Source organism: Canis lupus, chromosome X (assembly GCF_011100685.1).
Source record: "Canis lupus familiaris isolate Mischka breed German Shepherd chromosome X, alternate assembly UU_Cfam_GSD_1.0, whole genome shotgun sequence".
Lineage (NCBI taxonomy): Eukaryota > Metazoa > Chordata > Mammalia > Carnivora > Canidae > Canis > Canis lupus.
Window position 1 is genome coordinate 2288320 of NC_049260.1, and position 26145 is coordinate 2314464.

The 26145-nt window shown below is 43.1% G+C and overlaps 1 long non-coding RNA gene across 8 annotated transcripts; it reads left to right on the forward strand.

The window, feature by feature from the left end:
* The first annotated feature begins 765 nt into the window (after positions 1–765).
* LOC119868348 lies at positions 766–26145 on the forward strand. 8 transcript variants are annotated; one of them, XR_005386063.1, is made up of 6 exons: positions 766–1351; positions 7066–7278; positions 15076–15214; positions 22828–22971; positions 24279–24392; positions 25918–26145. It is a non-coding gene; the product is annotated as an uncharacterized LOC119868348 (long non-coding RNA). The 8 variants fall into 8 exon arrangements; XR_005386059.1 differs by having other exon boundaries at positions 7115–7278; XR_005386061.1 differs by having other exon boundaries at positions 7115–7278; positions 22831–22971.

The window sequence follows — 26145 nt, forward strand, 5'->3', positions numbered from 1 at the left end:
TATTTATTTATTTGACAGAGAGAGGGCATCCTGACATGGATGTTCCCTCACTCATAAATACCCAGGATATTTCAGTCCTGACCTTGTGGGAACACCCTATTACATCCTTACCTGAGATGTCATCTCACCTGAAATATCAGCTCACCTAAGATGTTACCTCCCAAGGGACTGTCATTTCTCTCTAGGCCCCATTCTTTTTCTTTCCAGTGACCTCCAGAACGATCTGAAAAGTCAGATCCCAGCTGGCCTTGGGGTCATTTGTATTAAATGAATCCAGGAAGAAGAGAAGCATGCCCTACAATGAAGGCAATATTAAGCTTATTTTTTTTCCTCTAAACCAGGAAATCCAGGAGAACATGTGTGGAAATGGGGAAAGATACTGAATGTGCTAGTCAAGGAAGGAGGAAAATTGTTAAAAATTATTTAAATTTATTTTTACGGCTCCATCTACAAGAGCATCTGGGAGGGCCTTTAACCGTTTGGTGTGTTGATTAAAGACTGAAGAAGGTGAGATGTCACACAGCCCCCAGAGGGATGTGAAGGGAAGAATATGAAGACTCTGGGCACATGTGACCCGCCTGTGTTCTCCATGGGGACTCATGATAAGGTCCTCTCCCTTCATAAGAACTCCAAGAAGTATACATATTTAAGATTTACTTATTTATTTTAGGGAGAGAGTGATTTGGAGATAGGGCTTTTGTGAGGTAATGAAAGCTCAATGAGGTCATAAAGAGGTAGGGTTCTGATGTAAAAGGTCTGGTGGCCAAGGAAAAGGCCAGGAGAAAATACAGGAGAGTGGCCCTGTCTACACACCAAGCAGAGAGATCTCACCAGAACCCAGCCTTGCCCATGCCTGGATCTCTGATTTCCAGCCTCCAGGATTAGGAGAAAGGAATGTCTGTTGTTTAAGAGTCTCTTAATGGGGGAATCTGTGGGATTTGGCCATGGCAGCCTTAATGGACTCAGACACAAGGGATGAGAGTCATATCCTGTGGCATCTGAAATGTGCTCATGTCATCACTGGGGAAGAAGAAAGTGAGTGAAGTCCACGTGAGATTATTTAAGCACTCAACATCATTAGACGTGGTGGATGAGATCAGGATCAGTGTGGGAACCGGCAGGTTTCACTCACCAAGATCTCTGTTGAAGGCTAACTTATCATGACATCTTCGGGGCCCAAGGAGAGAAGCTGCATGTGTTATGCTCCAACATTGGGAAACTATATAGTTACGATGAATGGGTACTTCTAGTGTGGCATGTGGTGCCTCAACTGTACCCAGAGCTTCATTATTTCCAGACTGGGAGTCATCCAGGAAGGACCCTGTTATGACATCCAAGGCGTGTTCCCAAAGTGAGTCGATGCCATTTACAAAAGTTACTTTATGTTAAGAATGAAAATGACCAGGCTTTTGAGGATTTGGGGTTACTGGCTCTGAGTTAGCACACATCCTCCATGGCTCAGAACACTTTTCTTGAAACTGAGAAGGGGATTTTTCAGGGAAGGGGTTCATTTAAATGGAGTCATGATACAAATCCTTGTCATTGGTCTAAGCCACTATGTCACTATTTCTTCTGTTTCTCAACATATGTATTTTGAGTCCATATACTTAATACCTAGCAGGGACCTCAACATTAGCTTTTTACATTCAAGTCAGGGTTATAATAGCAGGACCTGTCAGGTAATCTCTTTTTACCAAAACCGTAAACCCACCCAACAACCCAGTAAGTTCCTGGGAAATACTGGAGATGAGTGCTGTCTTTAGAGTCTGTCAATAATGTATGGATAGTATTCCTTACTGTGTGCTTGTTATGAACTGAATTGCGTCCACCCAAAACTCACATGTTGAGGCCTTCACCCATAGGACCTCAGCATGAGACTGAATTTGGAGGTGGAGTCTTTGTAGAGGGGATTAAGGTAAAATGAGGTCACTAGGGTGGGCCCTGATCCCATAAAAAGAGGGGATGAGGACAAGATACACATAGAGGGGCAGCCACGTGAGGACATGGGAGAATATGGGGTTTACACACCCAGGAAAGAGGAGGCCACAGGAGAAACCACCCTCAGCCCTGCCTAGATCTCAGACTCCCAGCCTCCAATACTGTGAAAAATAAATGGCTGTGGTTTAAGCCCCCCTATCTGTGGTATTGTGTTATGGAAGCCTTAGCAAGCTAAATCAATGCCAATATAAGGAGCCTCTTGGGCTTGACCAGAAGCTGGAGGGTTGTAGAGATTCCATGGATCATGGAGAGCTTACTCATATGGTGGTGCTAATTTCTTTGCTGTTCCACACGTGGTTAACATCAACTCTGGAACCTGGAAGCACCCATGGATATGGCAAATGCTTTTGTGTCACTTTTCTTATCATCAAAGGTCAACTGTCAGAAGGAGACAGTTCAAGAAGCAGGGATGTAACAGGAGACGCCATGTATTATGCCAACTTCCATCAAGGAGCCATCTTCAGTGGAGGAGAGTCTGTGATGCCCATGCTACGTCAGGAGACAGGCTCATCCTTGCACCGTTTTGATTACATCATGCCGATAGCACCTGCTAAGCAAGAAGCAACTACCTTGAAGGGCTTGGAGGAGAAATGTTAGCCAAGGGTAGTAGAAGAATATCACACAAAAATTAAGAGATTGGCCACCCTTATGAAATTTTTGTGGCGTCTGCTGGCTGTGACTTGTTGGAGCATTTCATCCAAATTGGAAGAAGAGGTATTTTCCAGCCCTCCTTTGGGGTATTCAAACATACTGTGTTTTCTAAGTTATTGGAAGCACTTCAGTGCTTTCAAAGAGACCACATTAAGGAGAGGAATTTTAGCAGCTTGGGGGAAGCAGCCATGCTACTTGGCCCTGAGGACCCAATAGCACCTGTAGAGTTTGCTTAATCAGAACCTGATGGGAGCATCTACACGAGGACAAGAGTCAAGTTCTCAAGGTTATGAACTAAGTCTCCCTCTGCACAGAGCCAGCCTTTCAATGAAAACCAGCTTCAGAGCTGCTTTTTGAGTCCCAGCAAATAGAAAGAGAGGCTCAGTTAGAACTTAGTGACTACACAACCCAAGGTCCCCATCCTGAACTGCCCATGCCCACCACCATGGAGTTGGTGTGGGCATCAGCCTTTGGTCATAATTGGGACTGAGCTTTCACAGTTCCTGAGGGTGGAAGCAGGACCTAAATATGAAGGATCCTTGGTCTGACAGTCTGCGATTCCCATTCTGTTGCACTGCCTGTTCTTCTGAAACCTATACCTAGTGGCCTCATGGGGTGGGTGGGGGTTCCCATGACCATTTGATGGTGGAGGCATAATGGCCGCCTGGTTTACTGATGACTCTACCGGAGGTGTTGGCACCAGTAGAAGCAAATAGCTGCAGACTTATGGGCCATTGGTGGTTTTCAGATGCCTAAAATGGGGAGGGAGACTAAAGGAGGAAACTAAGGTCACCAGTGAGAAAATTTTCGAGGTGTATCCCTTGGGGTCCACTTGCTGAGGAAGAGAGTTGGCTACAATGATGGATGAACTACCTTTACTGATACCTCTCTTTCCATTTCCCCTGCAACTTTGCATGGGGTATTGGTAGGGTTTCTGTCTCCACCGCAACTTTGTGAGGGCCTTTGAAAGGGTAACCCCACCATTTAGGTCATTTAGGAGATGAACGTGAGCTTGCCACTTAAGTAGAGGAGGGACAGACAAAATCCAGAGAGGTTCTCAGTGATGAGTGAGATTCTGACTATTTTCAAGTCGGGGAAGATATTATGTTAGGTGATCAGGGTTGGTCATTGCTGTTTGGGGCTCACTGATACGAAAGGCAGTTTGTAACAAAATAGAGCAGCCCAAGGAAAGTTCTCAGGTAGACGCTGCCCACCGGCCCATCCTTCATAAGGCCAATACTTTCTCAGATGACCTGCCTCTTTCGAAGTCTCGAGATCCCACCTCCTCTTGTGGGTAGGTGCCGCCATTTGCCCCATATCTCAAGCAGATGCACACGGTACCTGGAAGGTGCAGTAAACAACATGAGTGGAAGAACCATAAAGAACTGTTCAATTTTGGGTTGGGGTATTCGTTTTTTCTTGGGAAGCTGAGGCAAGGTGTTTTTCTTTGTGTTTAAAAGTAATTTGGTGGCAAGTGCCCTAAGGGGTGGTTAACCGTCTCCTCTGGCCTGATCCTTTCTGTGTGATCTTACTGCTGTGTCTACCTTCTCAGATATTCAGGGAGACACTTACTACCATGTGAGAGCCGTTTTTAAAATTATCCTGGGACTGAGTCTAATGTGGACATGAAAATGTCTAGCGGTTTGTCCAATACTTCTTATTAGAGTAGAACTCTGATATTATTGAATCCATGAAGATGTGTAAATGGTGGCAATAAGCTTCAGAGATATTCCTCCTGTCGTAGGCCAAAGGAAGCATCTAAGGTATACGATCACACGTTTCTACTGATGTCATGAAAGGCACTATAATGCAAGAAAGATCTAGAGGCCTATTGTGAAGGAACGGTGGTTTAATGTCTCAAAGGATAATAGTAATAAAGAAGGTAAGAGGGAAGGAGTACATGGGAAGTAAGAGGGAATCTCTGAAGGGCGAGTACAGAAGGTCCAAGTGGCTTCCACTGAGAGCCTCTCTGGTTGGGAGACAGAGCGTGAATCACCAGGCAAAGCAGCTGAGAATTGCACACAGAGCTGTAGGGCCCGTTGCAATGATGAAAGAGAAAACTTTCGACATAATCCGCCTGCAGGAGCTCCGACCGCACACAGACAGGGCAGGCGTTAAGAGTGAGAGGCAACAGAAACTAATGCTTGTGGACTTGTGTCTCCAAAGCGATAAACAAAACCAGCCTTCTGCACACAAAGCAAAGCGTCACGAGGGGTTTTGCAAGGAAGCAGAGATAAGCGCTTGTCCCCTCTCCATAGACAGCAGATGCCAGAGTTTGTTTAGAAGAGCGGCGGGGAGGGAAGTCAAGTAAACACTCTCTCTTACGGAAATGCATATGATAGCAACAGGAACGTGGGAAGGTCTGCAGGAATGAAGACAGACTGACAGCCCGCATGGACCCGGCCGTTCACAGAGAAGCTAGGAGTAAATACTCTAACCAGAAAAGAACCTGAAATTCCTAAAGCCACCAGGTGAGCAGAACATACGTAGGGGAACGTGAACACGTTCTAAGTGTCCAGCTCAGTGGCTCATGCTGAAACCCAAGCTAACCACTACAGGAATAGGTAGGGCAGTGTATGCTCCACATGAAGGTGGGTTATAGGTGGGTTAGCCAGGGCGCACCTGTCACTCAGAAAGAAGGGTGATGCCCTCCTCAAGGGTTGGTTAGAATACCTAAAGCTCAGGGCATCTGTACGAACGTAGACCTGGTGACAAATACAAGTCCTCCCCTTCCAGGCATGGGGCAGCATGCCGAAGAGAAGTAGCTCTTCCCTTCTTGGGTATTTGCAAATGGTGCCCAGCGTTGGGCAACTCTCATTCTGGTGACTGACACTCAAAGGTGCCAGGGATGGAAAACCCAGGATGGGTGCTGTGCACTGGACGGGCTATGTGATGACTCCAAAGTACGCCTGATGGCAGCGCAAGCATGAGCATCAAGGCTACACAGGCTTCTGTCCTCAACTCGGCTTGCAAGCACCCAGTTCTGATTCTCCTCCACCCACATAGCTTCCTGCAAGGAGTCCAAGGGATCAAGAACCTGCACTCCATTTTAGAACCTGCTCTGAGTATCTGGGACCCTGGAAATTTCTGTTGCAATGGCTCTGCCTGCATCCACATTCAGGGCTTGTATCTTATTTCATGAGCCACACACCCAACAGCATTACTGGGCTTCCAGGTGATTGTGAGCCTGTTGTAGGGGTGAATGGAGCATGGACACCCATGGAGGGCAGGGCTGGAACATGGTGTATGTGAGGGGGGTGGATGAAGCATACACGCCCATGGAGGGCAGGGCTGGGACATGGTGTATGTGATGGGGGTGGATGGAGTATGGACGCCCGGGGGGGCAGGACTGGAACATGGTGTATATGATGGGGGTGGATGGAGTATGGACGCCCATGGAGGCAGGGCTGGGATATAGTGAATGTGAAGGGGGTGGATGGAGTATGGATGCCCAAGGGGGGCAGCGCTGGAACATGGTGTATGTGAGGGGCGGTGGATGGAGTATAGATGCCCATGGAGGGCAGGGCTGGGATATGGCATATGTGAGGGGGTGGATGGAGTATGGATGCTGATTGGGGGGGCAGGGCTGGACATGGTGTATGTGAGGGGCGGTGGATGGAGTATGGATGCCCAGGGGGGGCAGGGCTGGAACATGGTGTATGTGAGGGGTGTGGATGGAGGATGGACGCCCATGGGGGGCGGGGCTGGAACATGGCGTATGTGAAGGGGGTGGATGGAGTATGGGATACTGAAGAAGTGAAGAGCCAGAACTAGAGGTGGAAAGAAATCAGGCCGGTCTCAGGCACAAGACCCTTAGCGCACCCCCTGCCCCATACGTGTTGAGAACTTTGAGCCTGTCCTCCAGGCTGTTATAAACTACATCATCTTAAAATATGAAAAGCAAAGACACAGATACACGTTACCAATTTTTAAAACTTTGACTTTATAATATCTCACTCTAAAATATTTAGGCAGTTTCCTTGCAAAAGTAAAAGGCAGGTGTGCTCAGGATCTAGGTCCAAGACCTGCTCTCGGTGCAGACCCAAGATCTCTGCTCCATCGTTCTTGCTCAGTCGTACGTGCCTCGTTGAACTTACTGGAACAGAGTAGAAACAGTATTGGAAAGATAATGGGGAGGTCAAGAAAGCGGATCCATAAAGAGATGGGAATACAGGTCGTCGTATGTTATATGGTGTGAGGCTGCGTTTTGTCATGTATGTTGTGGAACACACGTCCTGATGTACGTATGTGATTATTTGAAGACGCATTTTGCATTCAAATATCCAAAGAGAGGTGGAAATGTAAGGGAAAAACGTGATGATTAATGCAGATTAGGGGATTCATATAGCTTCTGGGCCAAGAGCTAGAGAAGAGTTTTTTTGTTTTGTTTTTTTGTTTGTTTGTTTGTTTTTGCAGGAAAATCATGTGGAGGGAATAGAAAAACTTTTCATTTATGACATTATAGGGAGATGCTGGTAGTGTTTTCCTGCAACGGATGAAGAAACCCAGGGCTGCCCAGGAGAGATAACTTTATACATAACCGGAGATCGACTCGGGGAAAGATGTCGAGGCTCGGAAGAAGAGAAACGCATCGGTTCAGAACAGAACGGAGCAAATCAGCAATCGCGGGTGAGTTTTCCTCTTCCGTGTGTCCATGGTCGAGGGAAAATGAGCACCGTGAAGGAAGGCTGAGAAAAGCAAAATATGAAGGGACACCGGTCAGGTAAAGAGATGATGTTCCCATAGGTGAAGCACAGGCCAACAAGAAGGCTGGACCGGGGCGGTCCGGAGTGAGCTTTGCCGCATTTTTGTTCTGCCTCCATGTGCGACTGTGATGTTGACCAAGAGTGGGCATCTCCTGAGGTTGGTGAGACACAGACACAGACACAGACACAGACACAGACACAGTGGGGTCAACAGGAAATAAGGACGCGTGATCACAGTTACATAGTTTAAGGCTCCTTGCATGACGACTCAGAAAATGAATGTGTGAACATAAGTGAGTTTGATACGATTTAGGGGGGGAAGAAAATGCGGCCCACGCCCTATGACTCAGGGGAGTGGTAGGGGTAGGGGTGGAAATTAAGGATTTCATGATCCGTCGAATGTCCAAAGCATGAGCACCACGTGGGTGGATGAGAAATGGTGTCCCTTGGTTGGATAGCGGGGACGCATTAATGAACGACCTGGCTTCGTATGGCGAAGAAGGGTTTGTGTTGAGGTCAACCACCCTTCCCAAGATCACTGAGTGGAAATCCATTAATAAATACGCTCAGGAATATGCTTGGGTACCATTTTTGACATTTCAGTAGACAAAGAGATCAAGCCCTGTCCTTAGGACGCGGCACTTGCTTAAATCCCAGCCCTTGCGACATTTCCGTTTGGTAAGAAACCCAAGGGTTCAGGTGGATTTTCCGTGTCTTGGACATGAGGGGAGTAAAAAAGTGAGTGAAGCAGATTTCAGGCAATATTGACATCAGTTGTTCAAAGCACTTCAGCCTTTTTTTTTTTTTTTTTTTTTTTTGCCTTCCCAGAGAGCAAACAGCATTAAATAGTGCATTATGAGCTAAAGGAATGTCACGGAAAGCTTCGGGATCTTTCAAGGCTCAGTGGTTGCTCATCCAATTTCTTTCTACCTTGGCCGAGCGACAGTCCGGCTCATTATTTTCCCGCATGTCCCTGTTATCTTCTGATAGGCAAAACAATTTATTTTTAAACAAAGGTCAAACAAATTATCAGCTTTGGACTTTTCTGGTCAAGCAGAACATTCACGCGGCGGCACAGAGACGTCGCACAACAACTCGAAGGCAAAATATTTGGGGGCCAGGTGGAAACGGCATGTCTGCTGAAAAGGGTAGCATGCTTCTAATGACATATCGAATCGTTTTTAAATATGTGTAGTCTGAGGTTTCGTAAAGGTCAGGCATCAAATAGGGCCAATGTTTGGAGCCACTTATCCACGCGTGTCTGCAGAAGAATAGGATGTGGATGGATGAAGGCAGCTTCAGGATGGCTCATGGCATACCTGTGGGCTCAACATCCTTGTCCCCTGCGGCAAGACACCTGTCAGCCCAGGATCCCTGTCCCCTGAGGCAAGACACCTGTCTGGTCCATTTTGTCACGTCCTTAAAGGGTTTCGGAAGACACGAGGGAATGAACAGGTGCGGATGATCACCCGCCCAGATACACCTGACACACACACACTGGCTGTCTCTAGTAAGATGCATCAAATTGCAAAAAAAAAAAAAAAAAAAAAATGCATCAAGTTGCTCATCGGCGCCTAAATCCCCAACAACACAAATGGACCATCCACAGCCAGTAAGAACCCACCTCTGATTTTGCTTTTTTTATTTTTATTTTTTGCCTGCCATTGGCATTTGGATGTCTCTGCATCTTTTTTTTTTTTTTTTTTTTGTATCTGCATCTTTTTGAGAGTTCCTAGATAATCCTTCTTTTTCTTCACCAGGAGGTAAATAACACTTTCTTCAATATCTGCGTTGTTTTGAGTGATGCTGCCAAATAACACTGGTTATTATTAGTTGTCTTTCAATCTGGGAAGAAGAGAAAGAGGTTTTTAAAGACACTTAAAAACTCATATCCACTATTTTTTTTTCATATCGACTATTTTTAATAACACTTGCATTATTTAGAAATGTACAGGCTGGGATGCCTGGGTGGCTCAGTGGTTTAGCACCTGCCTTTGGCCCAGGGCGCGATCCTGGAGTCCCAGGATCGAGTCCCACGTCGGGCTCCCTGCATTGGAGCCTGCTTCCCCCTCTGCCTGTGTCTCTGCCTCTCTCTCTCTCTCTATGTCTATCATAAATAAATAGAATCTTTTTTTTTTTTTAAGATTCTCAACATCATTAGCCGTTAGGGAAATGCAAATCAAAACTACAATGAAATACCACTTCACACCCACTAGGACGGCTAGACAAAACATAGACATCATATTATAGATCAAACTAGTGTTGGTAGGATGTGGAGAAATTAGAACTTTCACATATTGATGGTAGAAATGTAAAATGGTGCAGTATTGTGGAAGACAGTTGAGTGGTTCCCCGAGAAGTTAAACACAGAGGGGCCTGGCTGGCTCAGTCCGTGCATGTGACTTTTGATCTCGGGGTCATGAGATCGAATCCCTTGTAGGGCTCCATGCTGGGCGTGGAACCTGCTTAGGATTTCTCTCTCCTTCTGTCCCTCACCACCGCCCAGTGGTTTTCTTTTCTGAAACAGGAGGGGAAACTGGTTGTATTGGACTCACTGTGGGACAGGTTGGTCCCCCACATGGCACCATCCCAGGGTGTTTGAAGAGCAGTTTTAAGCCGGAGCAGCTTTCACCTTAAGTGCTAGCACGAATGCCTGCTGTCCATTTCCACTGCAGTCTTTCGTTGTGTCTGCTCTGTGGGTCGGAGCGCTTAATTTTCACCTTGGCCATTGTAATAACTCTCCACTATTTTCTCACTACAAACATCCATTTGCTCCGCAAGTATTTCTTCAACCTCATGCTCTTAGCTGGAGGCCATGCTAGGAGCTGGGGACTAGAGCAAAGCAGAACCTGCCCCCACCTCCTGGAGCTGGTGGTCTGGGAGGAAATGCAGACGAACCGAGTCATTGTCAAATCCTGTAATGCACAGTATCAATAAATAAAATCTTAAAAAAAAGAAAGAAATGTACAGCCTATATATATGCAAAAGAAAGAAATCACAAATTACTATTTGGGGTCCTTCATATAGGGAAGGTATGCAACATGCACATTCATTTAAATCTGAATCATATCATTTATTTCATTGGATGATTGTTGTATGATTTAGTTAATTATTATGGCTTTTTGGCACATTTAGGTGGATTTTTCTTTGTTTTTCACTTTTATTTAAATCACGCTAAGGGTGGCTCAGTGGTTTAGTGCCTGCCTTTGGCCAGGGCATGATCGTGGGGTCCCGGGATCGAGTCCCACATCGGGCTCCCTGCATGGAGCCTGCTTCTCCCTCTGCCTGGGTCTCTACCTCTCTCTCTCTCTCTGTGTCTTTCATGAATAAATAAATAAAAATCTTTAAAAAATTATTAAAAAAATAAATCATGCTAATAACAAGGCAAACAGAACTATATATGTATGTGGGGAGTCTAAATCCTATCTAGTGCTTTTCTTAGACTCCATTCCCGTGAGCACTGTTGTGGGAATAAAAAAATCACAGTGTTTATTTGGAAGTGGTGTATGATTCAGACAACTATTTTCTTAATTGTCCCTTATAACCAAATTGTGGTTATCCTAGTAATTTAAGAATGGTTGATGACTCACAAATACATGAACATGACTCAATCCAGTGGGAGAGTAGAGGGCAAAGTTTTGTTTTGTTTTTTTTTTTTTGTTTGGTATTTTTTTGTATTTAAAAAAAACATTTAATAAATCTTAATAATTCATGATAAAAAAAAACTGTTAGCAAACTCTTTTCTTTTTTTTTTTTTTTAAAGAGCCCCTTTGACCTGATAAAGTCCATCTTTCAAAAATAGACAATTACTCCTAAGGAAAGTTTTTTCATATCACCAGAACTGAGTTTTGCCTGTAAAATGAGGTTGTTGTATTGGGCCAGTTTTAGCTGGAAAATATGATAAATGTGTTATCTCACATGCTTTCACGATCGGCATTTTTCTACCAGAACAACACAGGCTAAACTGCAGGTATGAGTGTCTTCTGGATGCTGTAACAAAGGACCACAGACTAGGTGAGCCTAAAACAATGTGAATCCATAATCCCTTGGCTCTGGAGACCAGAGGTCTGAGGTCTACATGGGGCAGGACCACTGAGATCAATGGGTTCCAGGGAGGGTCCCTCCTGCCCTCCTGTCTGGGGCCCCAGGCGTCCCTGGGCTGGTGGCCACATCCCTCCCGTGTCTGTCTCCATCCTCACGTGGATGTGTCTCCTCTTGTGCATCTTATCAAAACACCTGTCATTGGGTTTAAGGCCACCCTGATCTGGGATGGTCTCATCTCCAGATCCTTCACTTAATCACATTTGCAAAGACCCTATTTCCAAATAAAGTTGTATTTGAAGTACTGGGGGTTAGGACTTCAACATATCTTTTTTCCCCTCCCCATGAGGGACATAATCTAATCCATCACACTGTTGTGAAGAGATGTGGAAGAGGGTTTTCCTGTTGGCCAATTGAGCAGAGAAAAAGAATGGAGGGCAAGCAGATTGGTTTGGAAATGACCTGAATCTGCCTTCAGCATCTCTCCTACATGTGATGGGCCAGAAATGAATGTCACGGCCATGTCTGGAACCAAAGGAGGCTGAGGACGCTTTTCCGTGCACAGTCCCATGTCCAAAAACATCCATGGAAGATGTTCTTCTCAAAGGAAAGCGTGATGGATAAATTGCACTTCCACCCAGCTCTCTCCCCACAGACTGTGTGAAGAAAGATAAAACCCCAAAAATACGTGAACTGATTTTTAAGGTCTGCAATTACAGCATCAAGCTGGCATCTTTCAAAACTGCATCTGAGGGCGGGTCACTTTCTTGGCCCAGAGTTTTCCAGAATCAGTATTCTGAAATGCTGCGGCATTCTTCTAATGGATTCATCTATTTTGACTAGCTCGTTTATTTTACGGTCTGATCAATCTATTGATTCTTCCCTATTGTCACCTCCAACAAAATGGCAGGAGAAGCAAAGTCTTGGCTTTCACATTCTTTATAAAGTCAGCGGAATTGCAAAATCTGTGTTTTCACCTTTGCTAGAGCAGAGGAGGAACATTCCAGAGCTTGACAGAAAATTAGGCCAGAGGCAGTAATTTGTGTGTTCGGATTCTTTGGCCTTTTGGCCTCAGATTATAGGTTTGTGAAAGCAAACAAAAAATAAGGACTACATTCTGGTTTTCTTTAATATTGACTTTATTAGTATGCTGTATTTAAAAAGTAGTCTTTACATTAAGTGGATTATTTCATAAACGGGAAATAGGGACCTCAGGATACTTAGTTAATGTGCTATATTTTGTATTATTTTTCCTTAAAGTCTTAAGTTCTCATTTGATTAAAATATATATTCCAGGGACGGCTGGGTGACTCAAGGGTTGAGCGTCTGCCTTTGGCTCAGGGCCTGATCCCGGAGTCCGGGATCGAGTCCCACATCGGGCTCCTGCCTGGAGCCTGCTTCTCCCTCTGCCTGTGTCTCTGCCTCTCTCTCTCTGTCCTTCATGAATAAATAAAAGAAAATCTTTAAAAAATATATATTCCAAAGAGAGGGGACTATTAGTCCTTTCAGAAGGAATGAGAATTATATGTATATATATCTCTAACATGATATATATGATGTATATATAAATATACAGTGCAATGATACATTATACATAAAACTATATATTTCATACAATTATATATTTATATACACATATACTATATTTTATATTAATATAATATGTTACATATTTTACATAATCTAGTAACATATTATAATATACATACATATATATACTCTTGAATAATATATAAAATATTTTGAAATACCTCCACTTCATATTATAGTAATGTAGTAACATAATATATTATAATATACATACATATACATACTCTTGAATAATATATAAAATATATTTTTTAAAGATTTTATTTATTTATTCATGATATTCACAGAGAGAGAGAGAGAGAGAGAGGCATGAGACACAGGCAGAGGGAGAAGCGTGACTCCAGCAGGGAAGCCCGATGTGGGATCGTCCCGGGCCTCCAGGAATCGCGCCCTGGGGCCAAAGGCAGGACGCCAAACCGTCTGACAAGCCACTCAGGGATCCTAAAATATTTTGTTTTAAGATTTTATTAGTTATGATAGTCATACAGAGAGAGAGAGAAGGGCAGAGACACAGGCAGGAGGGAGAAGCAGGCCTCCATGCACCGGGAAGCCCCGATGTGGGATTCGATCCCGGGTCTCCAGGATCGCGCCCTGGGCCAAAGGCAGGCGCCAAACCGCTGCGCCACCCAGGGATCCCTAAAATATTTTAAAATGCATCCACTAGTTCTTCATATTACACTATACGGCAGCATTCGACACCGTTGTAGAATTTATGAGATTCTGTCTTCCATGCCCAAATCTCTTAATGTTAATCTACATTTGTGTAACACTTTAAAATTCTCACTACTCTCCTATTCCAGATTTGAGTGTCACAAGAAAACCTGTGAACTATCCAGGCCTATGACTATCATTCTTCTTTAACAAGTTGGAAACTTGTGGCCAGGTTTTTTTTTTTTTTTTTTTCCCCAAGATGAAACAGTCACTAAAATGACAAGTCTTGTCTCCTAAATGCTGCAAGTTTGCTATTTTGTTTTTATTTTTTTTTATAGTCTTAATCTTTCAAGTGATCTTTTTGGAAAACATCCATCCAGAATGCCTTTGAAAGCCAGTTATCATCGTCTTGCTCTTGTGTTTGGTTTTCTTTGTCATGACCAAGTTAAATGCCTAACAGGTGACTCTAGGAGGAGGCATCTGCAAGAGAGCCTGGAAGCCATCCCGAGTGCCAGGGTTGGAATTCCAGCCGTGGCAGCTGGGGTCCCACCAGGATGAACCACAGTTTGAGGGCTGTGGGCGATGACCTCAAAACAGGAGGATAAAAGCCTGTAACAAAACATGGAATTGCGACAGGATGCCTGGGATGATACACACAGGGTCCTTAGAAGGCAGATGAGCATGTGGGAATTCACTCAAGGATGGGATTATTTGATCTTGGGCACAGAAATGGCATGCTAGTGAGTTTAACCAGAAGAGCCTCTGAACAAAATAGCAACAACTGGACATTATCTCCATAGAGAGTAGTCCTGTGTGTGTGTGGATGCATACAAGGTCATCTTTTTATGGAACTGGTGCAAGAAAGGTCTTTGCAAGCCGTGGGTAAGGAGCAGTGGGGTGTGTGTGTATCTGTGACCACAGGTCCCTGAACGCTGATTTCAACCTGAATTCTCAGAAATAAGTTTCAGCCCCATCGTTCGCCAAGTCATTAGGGATGAACCAGGAGTCTACCAGTTGGCATAAAAGGATATTGGGGATGGCTGGGAGGTTTCTAAGATTTATGGAGATGGGAGTTAAGGACGTGATGTGATGGAATGAGCACTGGATGTCGATGAATCACTGACCTCTACCTCTGAAACCAATAACACATTATATACGAATTAATTGAATTTAAAGTAAATTTTTAAAGATTAAAAAAAAAAGATTTATGGAGATAAAAGATTTTCGGAGATACAAAAAATCAGGTGTGTTACCCATACCTGATGTTTTGTATTTAAAATGAAGCCCTTCTCATAAACAGGTGGTGCTGTGCTGTGCTTGAATGTGAGACTTCATTCTCATATTTAGTGTATGTGTGAATGAGGTTGTATAGAAACAGTGTTGATATTTAGTTTCTTAATGTCTTATTTCTTAAAATTTCTACCAACAATCACTCCAGCAGTAGACGATGACTACCACTACTCAAATGTTATGGCTGGAATTGTGTCTTCCCGAAGATTCACGTTGTCAAGTCCTAAGCTCCAAGACCTCAGAATGTGGCCATATTTGGAGATACAGTCTTCTAAAGAGGAGTTAAGGTAAAATGAGGTCATTAAGGTGACTCTAATCCAACACAATTGGGGTTCTTATAAGAGGGGATGAGGACATAGACACACATTGAGGGACACTCACAGGAGGACACAGGAAGAACATGGTGTCTACACCCCAGGAGGAACCAGGCTCAGCCCCACCCTGGATCTCAGACTCTCAGCCTTTCTCCCAGGACTCAGAGAGAAGGTGTATCTCTAATAAAGGGTTTTATATGTTTATGCATTAAATTAAAAAAATGTTTCCACTAGCATTCTGATTCATTTAATAAAAATGAATGTAAAGAGAAAAGTAAAAGACGTTCTGGATAGATTGTACCATGCATGAATGAGGCTTTTTGCGTGGCTTTGTTTTGCATTTTTAATGGGGTTGTTTTTATTATTATTGAGATGTAAGAGTTCTTTATAAATTCTGCCTATAAGTCCCTCATCAGATCCGTGATTTGCAAATAGTTTGCGAGGTTTAAACAGCTCCAAAGTCTAGAAAATACTTCAGCCCTATTTCTGTGTCTAATTTAAACTGTAGTGAGCCATATAGTTTCTATTTAGCTATGGCTGAACTTTTCTGAACCCAATTGGTCTCCTGAAAGCACCACATTTTCCATAGATTTGCAGAGGTCTTGGACTGACCTTGGGGTTAACGTCTGCCATTGGATATATAGATCCTCCTCCTACCACGTTACAAATGAGAACAGAGAACAAGCAACACCACAGAAATATTTTTGTGATTTTTAAACATTCTCCTAAAAGGCTCTGATAGCTGTCAAAATGTTTTAAAAGATGCCATATTTTCTGTAAACTAGACTTAGAAATGTCCCTGCCATGGTACATCTAAGAGAATGAGGCTGGATAACACTGATTTAGCAAATGATTGAAGGGTTGTTGGTATATGTATACATCAGATGTATATACAGTATATATTGCACCACTATATATACTGTTTTCACATTTAGCAAATGTTTGAAGAATTGCTAGTATATATATCTCTGGGGATGCCTGGGTGGCTCAGTGCTTGAGTGTCTGTCTTCAGTTCAGGGCATGATCCCCAGGTCCTGGGATCGAGTCCTGCGTCGGGCTCCCTGCATGGAGCCTGCTTCTCCCTCTGCCTGTGTCTCTGCCTCTCTCTCTCTCTCTATGTCTCTGATGAAAAAATAAATTAAAAATTCTAAAAATATATATGTATATCTGATATAGTACATATATAGTGTGATATGTAACAATTACATTATAGTATATGTACCATTGTGTATTATATGTAATTATTTTAGACTACTGTATATACTAATGTGCTACAATATAAAACATGTAAAATACATACATGTATTTTATATATAATATATATTCTGTGTAATCATTTTATATTATACTACTATATACACTATATATACCAATGTACTACTATATATAATATGTAAAGTACACGTAACATGTATAAAATGCATACATAATATACTTAATATCTATATTATATATAGTACATTAATTATTCCTGCTCCTAAACTCTATTAAATATTTAAACAAAGTTGCCTGTGCAGTTAAAAGGTTGTATAGGATTTATGCTACGAGTGGAATGTCGATAAGAAATGTACTTTGTTACTTGAGAACTTGGGAATATGTTTTCTTTGTTTTGTTTTGTTTTTTTTGGGGGGGGGAGAATATGTTTATTTCCCATTCTGTCCAATACTTTTTGAGAGCAGAACACATTTTTGAAAGGAATAATTGAGTAAAATATGGATATTACCATCCTATTTTTATTGTTCCTTAGTAATAACTAAAGACTCTTGTGACCAGAGGCATTTATTTATTTGTTGTTGTTATTTTTAATTTTATTATTTTTTAAAGATTTTAAATGATTGCTCCACCCAATGTGGGGCTCAAATTCACAACCCCAAGATCAAAAACCACCCACTCTTCTGACTGAAGCAGCCAAGTGCCTCCCAGAGGCATGTAAAAAAATTTGTTCTGGTGACATTTTTAGAGATCTTGGTATTCTGAGCTGCACTACACACTGCTCTAGCTGTAGGAAAATTTGCAACAAATGAATAGTTGATAGAAATTACAAAGCTATGAATGTGATTTTGTCATGCAGGGTGTTGAGCCTCTATGCAAAGGAGATACTAACATCTTTGCACACTGTTTACTGTGGCTTTACTCAGAATCACTGAAAGCTGGCACCAACTCAGCTACCCCTCAGCTGGGGAACACACAAGGACGTGCAGTGTATCTGTACAACACAACCAGACAGGGTGACAAAATCCTGGGGCCATAGGCAACAAGACGGATGTGTCTCAGATGAGTGAAAGAAGCCACAATCCGAAGGCTGCAAAGTGTATAAATCCATGTGCAGGACATTTGGGAAAAGACAAAAGCATAGGGAAGGCAGTGATGTCAGGACCAGAGGTGTGGGGAAGGTCTAACCTAGAAGGGTGAAGATGCATATTGTGGGGGCATGAGAAGGTTGCATATCTCGGTGCTGGAGGTGGGTACATGTCTGTATGCATTTGCCAAAATAGTCAGGTTTACAGTGCCTGCTGTGTGTCTTAAAAAAGAAAATCTGAAAACTTTTGTAGGAAAAATGCTCGTGAGTGAAGCAAAGACAAGAGGAAGAGGTGACAGGTCAGCGAGAGCTAGTTTCAACTATAAGTCATTTAGAAGAGTCTAGATATTTGCGTTAGTATAATAGACATGTACAAAACATGCCACGTATTAGTATAATATTTGTATATATATTATGCTACGTATATACCATATAGGTATGGTAAAAGTAATGGTTACAGTAAATGGTCTGCAGAAACCAGAAAGAGGAAGAGCTATTTTCAGTGTTCTTGCTAGGTTGCAAATTTTTTCTTTTTCTTTTTTCTTTTTTTTTAAGATTTTATTAATTTGAGAGATAGAGAAAGCATGTGAGAGAGAGCACAGGAGCAGAGGGAGGGCCAGGGAGAGATATAGAGGCAGACTCTCTGCTGAGCAGGGAGCCTGACTTGGGGCTCAATCCCAGGACCCTGAGATCATGACCTGAGCTGAGGGTAGATGCTTAACCCACTGAGCCACCCAGGTGTCCCATAGGTTGCAAATTTCTGAATGCAGATGTCAACATACCTGGGCGACTCTATCAAAAATCTTCAAGTTTAACATCCGTAAAACATCTATTAATTGGAAAATGGGACCCAAAGGCACACTTCTGGTATAAATTGATAGGAACAAAAAAAATAATAAATTGATATGAACACTGCAAAAAAAAGAAGAAAAAAAGAAAGAAAATTAACACTTCAGAAATATTGGAGAATCCATGCCTGTTTAATGATCTATAGGTAGGTTAAAAGTTCTCCACAAACTAAGAAAGAATGAAGGCTGATTAGCTGGGAGTTGGGTCCTTTAAGATGGTAAAGGAAAATACTGGATATTGCCATTTACAGTTGTAGTCTTGTGGAAATAGTATGAGTAGACATTCGACAAGTGATCACGAGTTTTCCTTGTCTGCACTGTCTCCATGCAGTAACCAAAAGGGACCTCAGCATCTTCCTAACCAACTCCAAAAAAAAAAAAATAATAATAATAAAAATAAAATAAAATAAAGAAAAGAAAAAAAGTAAATGCCACCAACTATAATGCAACGAAGTGATACATTTTTAATATCAGAGAAAAATAGAAACTGAAAGACCCTCTGTGCTTGGGAAGCTCATAGCCCCATCTGAAATAACTGTCAGGTTAACCATTAAAACTGTGATTATAGTTTCAGTCAATTAGGGAAAGAACAATAGAGACGATCACTCACGGAAAGCTCTGTGGTGAGGGTCAAAGTGTTCCGGGAAATACCAGCAGCTTTGAGTCATGTATTAGGAATCAGAAATGAATGGGAAAAAAAAAAAAAAAAGAGTGAAATCCCCAGGCCTTGCACTTGAAGAAGAGTTAAAGACAAGGAAAAAAAAAAAACACACACACACACACACACACACACACAAAGACGGATTTACGCAAATAAAGAAAATGAGAACATGATGCTTTAAGTCTCGAGTGAGAAGATTTAGTTTCTCCATGCATGCTGCGACCAAATCCTGAGACAGTGAGCTCCTGATGCTACTGTTCTTGCATTCTGTGGTGATTACTGTGTGCACAGGGATGATTCTCCAGTGGCTGGTTGGCATGGGTTCGAGTCCGAGAGCAGCAGGTGGATCTGGGCGACGTGTGTGTAGAATCTGGAGTGGGTTTCGTGTGCTGTAAATCTTGGCTTCACCAACCATTAGATGTGGACAGCTCCTGGTATTACAGGACTTTGTGTTCTTGTGCAAAAAAAAAAAAAAAAGAAAAGAAAAAGAAAAAAAAAAATTGGGAATACTGACAGCACGAGCCCGCAAACTCCCCTATGTGTCAGCACGTCCGGAGGACAAGCGAAAGCACAGCGAGAGGTCGGTCAAGGTGGAATATTAGCACATGATTTGAAAAGTTCCTATTCCTGAACACCGGCCCTCTTCGATAGTTTTGCAAAGACGTCCTGTGGGTGTCAGGGGCGCAGATGAAGAGGATTTTCCAGGCAACGGAAAATCCCCCGGCTGAATGGCGTTTGACAAGTCAAATACCGTGCAGAGGAGAAATGAGACTTATACAGCCTGCAGACCAGAGCTGAGCGTGATTTAAGGAGAAGCATAAAAGCCTGGCCCCTGTTTTTACAGTGGGAATTAACAGAAAGAAACAGGCTTAACAGGATTGCCCACGGAAGGCTGTGACTTCCAACCCGGAGGTAAGGAAGAAGCGCATTTTCTCAGGCCGCATCGTGTCAGGTGATGCTGCAAATATTCATCTCCAGCCTGCAGGCTGCTTGAAAGTCTGAATGAAATAAACTTTTTATACGACTTTCCTTTTCCAAGTGGTCCTGTGAACGTATGATCTCCGGAAATAGGTTCTATAAAATAAACCACGTAAGGTTTGCTACTTGGCAAAACGTTGTAGACGATATTTTGCCAATTTTGTCCACATTGGCGAAAAAAGCATCGGAAGTCACTGACGGAAGTTAAAGATTAGGAAGGGGCTGAGATCATTGTAGTTGCATAGAAGAAGGAAGCAATATCTAACAGTGAAATAATGGGAAGTAATGCATGCCAAAGTCGTTTTGACGCAACTGCATTTTTGACAAAAGGTTGCATTTTTCTCGAAAGTGAATGTTACAAAGTAGACTATGGTACAAAATAAAGTGGGTGGTTGAGAATCCTTGCAATTGGAAAATGGGCTTTTCATGGGGTCATATTGTGGGCATGATGCATGCCTCAAAATAACTGCGACTCTTGTGAAATAGTTTTTAAAAGTGATGCTCACGTTTGCAGTTGTGATAGGAGCTCCCGGATTTGCTGTCCTGACCTGCTCTCTCTTCTGTAGCAGGTGTCCCACGGTTTGTGATTTTAGTTTTTCTCTTTCGGAAAGGAACCGAGTTTTTGAGAAGTAGATGAGTCACGTCGTTTAAGGCTATTTATTTATTGCAATTAAAGAAAGAATCAGGGGCACCTCATTGGCTCAGTGGGTGAAGCATGCAACGCTTGATCTCTAGGTTGTGAGTTTGAGCCCCATCCTGGGTGCAGAGAAGACTTAAAAATAAAATCTTTCTAAACCATAAATTTTTTTTTAAAAATCCCAGAAGAGCAAGAATATTGTAAGATATATTAATATAAAACAGATTTGGGGGCACCTGGCTGGCTCAGCAGTTGAGCATCTGCCTTTGGTTCAGGACATGAGCCCAGGGTCCTGGAATCGAGTACCGCATCAGGCTCCCTGCAAGGTCTCTGCTTCTCTCTTTCTCATGAAGAAATAAATAAAAATCTCAAAAAAAAAAAAAAAAGCACAAAACACATTTCTAGCAAGTATGTTGTAAATCATTCAATTCAACAGTATTTCTATTAAGATGTAACCAGACCCACCGGGATGGCCATAACCAGTAAAATGGAAAGTAACAAGTATTTCCAGGGTTGGGAACACTGTAACTTTTGGATACTGTTGGCAGAGATGTAAAGTAGGTCAGCTGCTGCGGAAAACCGTTTAGCCTTTCCTGGAAATGTTAAACCTCTGGTGGTAGGATAACCCGGCAACCGCAGGACTGTGTTCGTGCCCAGGGAGACCTGGGAACAGGTACCAACCAGAACTTGGATGAGCATGTATTCAGAAGCAGCAATATTCATGATATTCCAAACCCTGGAAACCACCCAAATGCCCGTGGCTGGCTGACAGCATCCACCAAATGTGGTCTGTACACACAGAAGAAGGAATGAAGCTCTGACACCTGCCACCATATGCAAGGCCCCTGAGTATGGGATGCTCAGTGAGAGAACTCACAAGGCCAAGGATACCCAGTGTGTGACCTCATTGATATAAAAGATGCAGAACTTGTAAAAAATCCACAGGGATGCACAGCAGATTCATGATCGCCAGGGGCTGGGGAGGGGGATGGGATGGCTGCTAATGGAGATGAGGTCTTTTTGGGGGGTGACAAATTTTGGAACCACATAGAGGTGGTGGTGGCAAGACAGCATGGGCAGGGGGAGGAGCAGAGGGAGAGGAAGAAGCAGACTCTCCGCATAGCAGGGATGCTGACCCGGGGCTCCATCCCAGGACCCCGAGACTATGACCTGAGCCAAAGGCAGATGCTTATCCCACTGAGCCACCCAGGTGTCCCTAAAATAACACATTTTTAAAAAACAGGTCAAAAAATTAAATTAAAAAACATGTCATGCAAAAGGTCTTGGATGATTTTACTCTGCTTTCCCTCTTATTTTAATTTTTTTTTTTAGATTTTATTTTATTTATTCATGAGGACAGAGATAGAGAGAGAGGCAGAGACACAGGCAGAGGGAGAAGCAAGCTCCATGCAGGGAGCCTGACGTGGGATTCGATCCCGGGTCTCCAGGATCATGCCCTGGGCCTAAGGCAGGTAGGTGCTAACCCGCTGAGCCACCCACGGATCCCAGTACGTTTAAATATAAGAGTGAATTCAATAATAAGGAAATATTTTCCAGCAGCAGAAAAAAAAAAATAGAGCAGAGACAACTCTTTCTTACCAGTAAAGCCGCTGCTTTTAAGGGAACACCATCCCTCGGAGAGAGGTCAGGAAAATATTATTTGGGGGATCGCTTCGCTTTCAGCTCAGAAAGCAGAGGTTGGCGGTTGTCGCAGGAGGACGTGGGCTCAGCCATCGGCCCGATGGAGGAGAATCCCAGATTCCCCCTTTGGAGCTGAGATGTCGATGAATAGCTGGTGATAGGAGGATAAACGAGAAGCTGATGCCTTTGGACACACACGCCTGCTGGGGGTTATTAAAATTCCCACCACAGTTCCCATTCCTCTGCTGACAGACGAGTCAGCAGGGAGGGCTCGTGGAAAACACGGCCAATGGGGCCACGCGGCGGCACAGACCGGCCTGTGGCGGGTTAGGGATGGCCTTCACCTCGGCGCTGCTGGCAATTCCAATGGGAGCCTCACGATGGCAAATAAGTGTGCTGGGGATTTGCCCGCTGGAGATATTAACCCACTAACACCGTGGCCCTGCCAGTCAATGCAATGAATCAGTGGCAAATTCCCCCAGCGACGGATGTTGTTCACTCCCAAACTCCTTGTGTCCACAGCAGATGGAAATGCTTAGTGAACCTGGGCCAGGTACGATGCCTTTACCGCCGGCCGGGTCTGAAGTCTTTACAGAGATGCGCGTGTTGCTGCCAAACGGTGACCCGGCTGAGTCCCAGAAAATGAAGATGTGGGAACCCCAGAAGGTGCGTAAACACCCTTTCAAAGAAACAGATGGATCTGCTCTGTGCAAATGATCGATTTCTGTGCCTGCACCCGTTTCCAATTTGACCCCATTTAGCAGGACCAGAAGTGGTTAGGTATGTTTTCCAGCAATTTTGATGTTGATGGTCCTTATCAGGGCATGAAATTTTTTTTTAAGATTTTAATTATTTATTCATGAGAGACACAGAGAGAGAGGCAGAGACACAGGCAGAGGGAGAAGCAGGCTCCATGCAGGGAGCCCGATGTGGGACTCGATCCCGGGACCTCAGGATCAGGCCCTGTGCGGAAGGCAGATGCTCAACGGCTGAGCCACCCAGGGATCCCCAGCGGATGAAATTTAATGGTAGATTAACTCCACATGTATACACAAGAGGGATCAGGCAGGATTCAAAGTGTCATTATGTGGAAACAGTGTAAGGAATCTGTTCAGCTCTTGCAAACTTGTTACATTTTTCTACCTGGGAACTCAGACCATGTGACCCCCTCACTCCTACTATGTTGTATTTTCAGAACTGCAACATATGCACAAAGTTTTTGTTTTATCTAGTTGCTTTGTCTAGGGAGGGATTTCACATGTGCAATTAACCTTCCAGAGGTCAAGTTTCGCCCCCCACCCTCCTGGGTGGAAAAAAAAACAGGAAAGAAGCAAAGAGTAACCTGGGCCTCTGATTTGGTCGTGCACACAGGAGAGAAAATCATTCTTATCAACAGCGAAGTTTGCTTTTCTGGTTGCGCGACTTTTGATCCATCCTAAGGCTCGGTGGGAAATTCCGACAATGTGAATTGAGCAGGGTTCCGGAAAACCCACACATCACATGGTGGCAGATTTTTATGTTTATTTTTATTTTTTTTTTTTGCGTGACCTTCCCACTTGATTCAGGGATCAAAGCATGTTAAAAAGCCTATTTTGCACATAACTAAATATTCCAAATATGAAGATCTAAATAAGTAAGTGGATGAATAGAAAATATAAGCTTAGACATTTGCAAAATGTTTGCAGGGATGCATAAGGTGTAACACATCGCTGGACTCCAGATGTGGGATCTACGGATCTACGGGACTATCCCCAAGGTTTTTCGAGAACTTGTCCTAAATTTAATAAATTTAATTGCTCTGTAAAATAGATTCTTGCCATTACAAATGCAAAGCGCACAATCAGATTCTCACACAATCATTCTTCTTGTCTTGACTCTATGAGGCACGATTCTCTACCTCAAATTTACATGTATGCTGCATACACGGTAGTTTGTTTTTTCATTTTTAAAAAGATTTTATGTATTTATTTCAGAGAGAGAGCATGAGCATGGGCTGCTCAATTCACATTGTTGGAATTTTCCACCGAGCCATAGGATGGACATCCATGCAGGAGACACAGTTAAAACCCATTTTTTTTCATTCAATGGTGAGTAACATGATGTAGATGTGTAATGTCTAGTTTTGTGACTTTATATGGATTCTCGGCTATTCCCTCTGTTCCCCTAAAATGTGAGGCTGACTTTGTTTCCCAGCCAAAGGAATTCTGGAACATTGGTACCTTCTATGCCCACTGCCACTCACCTGCTTGTTTTTCTGTTTTTATTGGAGATGGATAAGATTTTCTTTAGCTTGCATCAATACATACTATCCAGTCACTGGAATAAGATCAATGGTATCCATACATGGACAGACAAATTGATAAAAGTGGAGAAAAGCAGAAGGCTTTTTCTGCCCCAAGAAAGGATGATTTATGAAGCAGACTGGTGGGTAGGGCTGGGAGCTGGGGTGCAGTAGAGGGTTTGAATTCACAGCAGATCCTGCAAATTGGGATATTCAAGAGGGTAGAACTGTCCCAGTGGATAATGAGGGCAGAGAATGGGATGATCATTTCCAGCCTCTTGCTGGGAACATAGAATGTTTACAGTTGCTTGTGGAATCTGTGCTTTCCTAACAAATAAATAAATAAATAAAATGAATAACAGCATGAATCGATGGATTACGGAGCACATCCTGTGTGCACGACACTCTCCTTCATGCTATGGTTGATATAGCAGAGTTATGAGGCATATTTTCAGGGCAAACAACACTTTGGTTCTGGCTCAGGGAAATCAATTGGTATAACTCATGTGGAAAGAGCAAAAATGAAGAGAATAGAAACTGTTAAGGAACATGTAGGAGTCGAAAACACATGGAGACCGCAGGGAGGGAGCAAGTGATATAAGCCCATAATTATGGGGAAGCATGGAGGATGTAGGGTTTGCAGGACACCCAAGAGGAAAGAGGATGGGGTATTCCAAAGGAGGTCAATGTGTGCAGTTGTCAGGATGGGACAGCGTGCGGTGTCACCATACAAGTGAGATTGGTCAATCCAAGAACGAGTTTCCTGTCAGGTTGAATGGAAGTCTGGGTGACGCGTGTCCCGTTGGAAATGTTGTATTTGTTGATTGGGGCGATGGAAGGTGATGTCACCTGGAGATGCTCTAGACTCCGGAATCACTCCATTAATGGAGAGCGTCATTTTGAGCCAAAGGACAGGACATCATTCAAAATGGAGACACAAGATGCCAGCAAACTGAATTTAAATAAAATTTTAAAAAATGGGTAGACGTACCATACACATTTTAATTGAACCAAAAACACACCAACACGTCTTTTTGAAAGAGCTGAGGCATTTCGGGCTGGTTGCTACTTGGAATTTGGGGTAGGGTTTTTCTTCGTATGTCACTGCCATGATACATTTTTATTTTATTTCGTTTTATATTATTTTATTTTATTTATTTATTTAATTTACTTTTTCTCATGATCTATTTTATACATTTTTAAGAAACTCCCTGAAAGCCAGGTGGCTTTAGAATACCCCCAACCTACCGCGTTCTGTTAATAAAATCAAAACTATTGTAAAAATGCATGCATATCAAGCATCTTGTTTTTTGTTTTGTTTTGTTTTGCAGCATCAAACCTGTGGATGACTATTCTGTTCTTGGATTGAACATTTCTGTCAGATTCCCTACAAAGTCCATCTCCTTGCTTGCTCCTGGTGTGCAAGCCACACTCTTGGTGTATTTCTCCTGTTCTCCTGGCCTTATCATGTCATGAGTCCTTGGGGCTCTTCCATTCTGGAATAGGTACTCTCCTTTCATTCACAGAAATGTGTTTTTCTCTAATGACTCAATATTTAT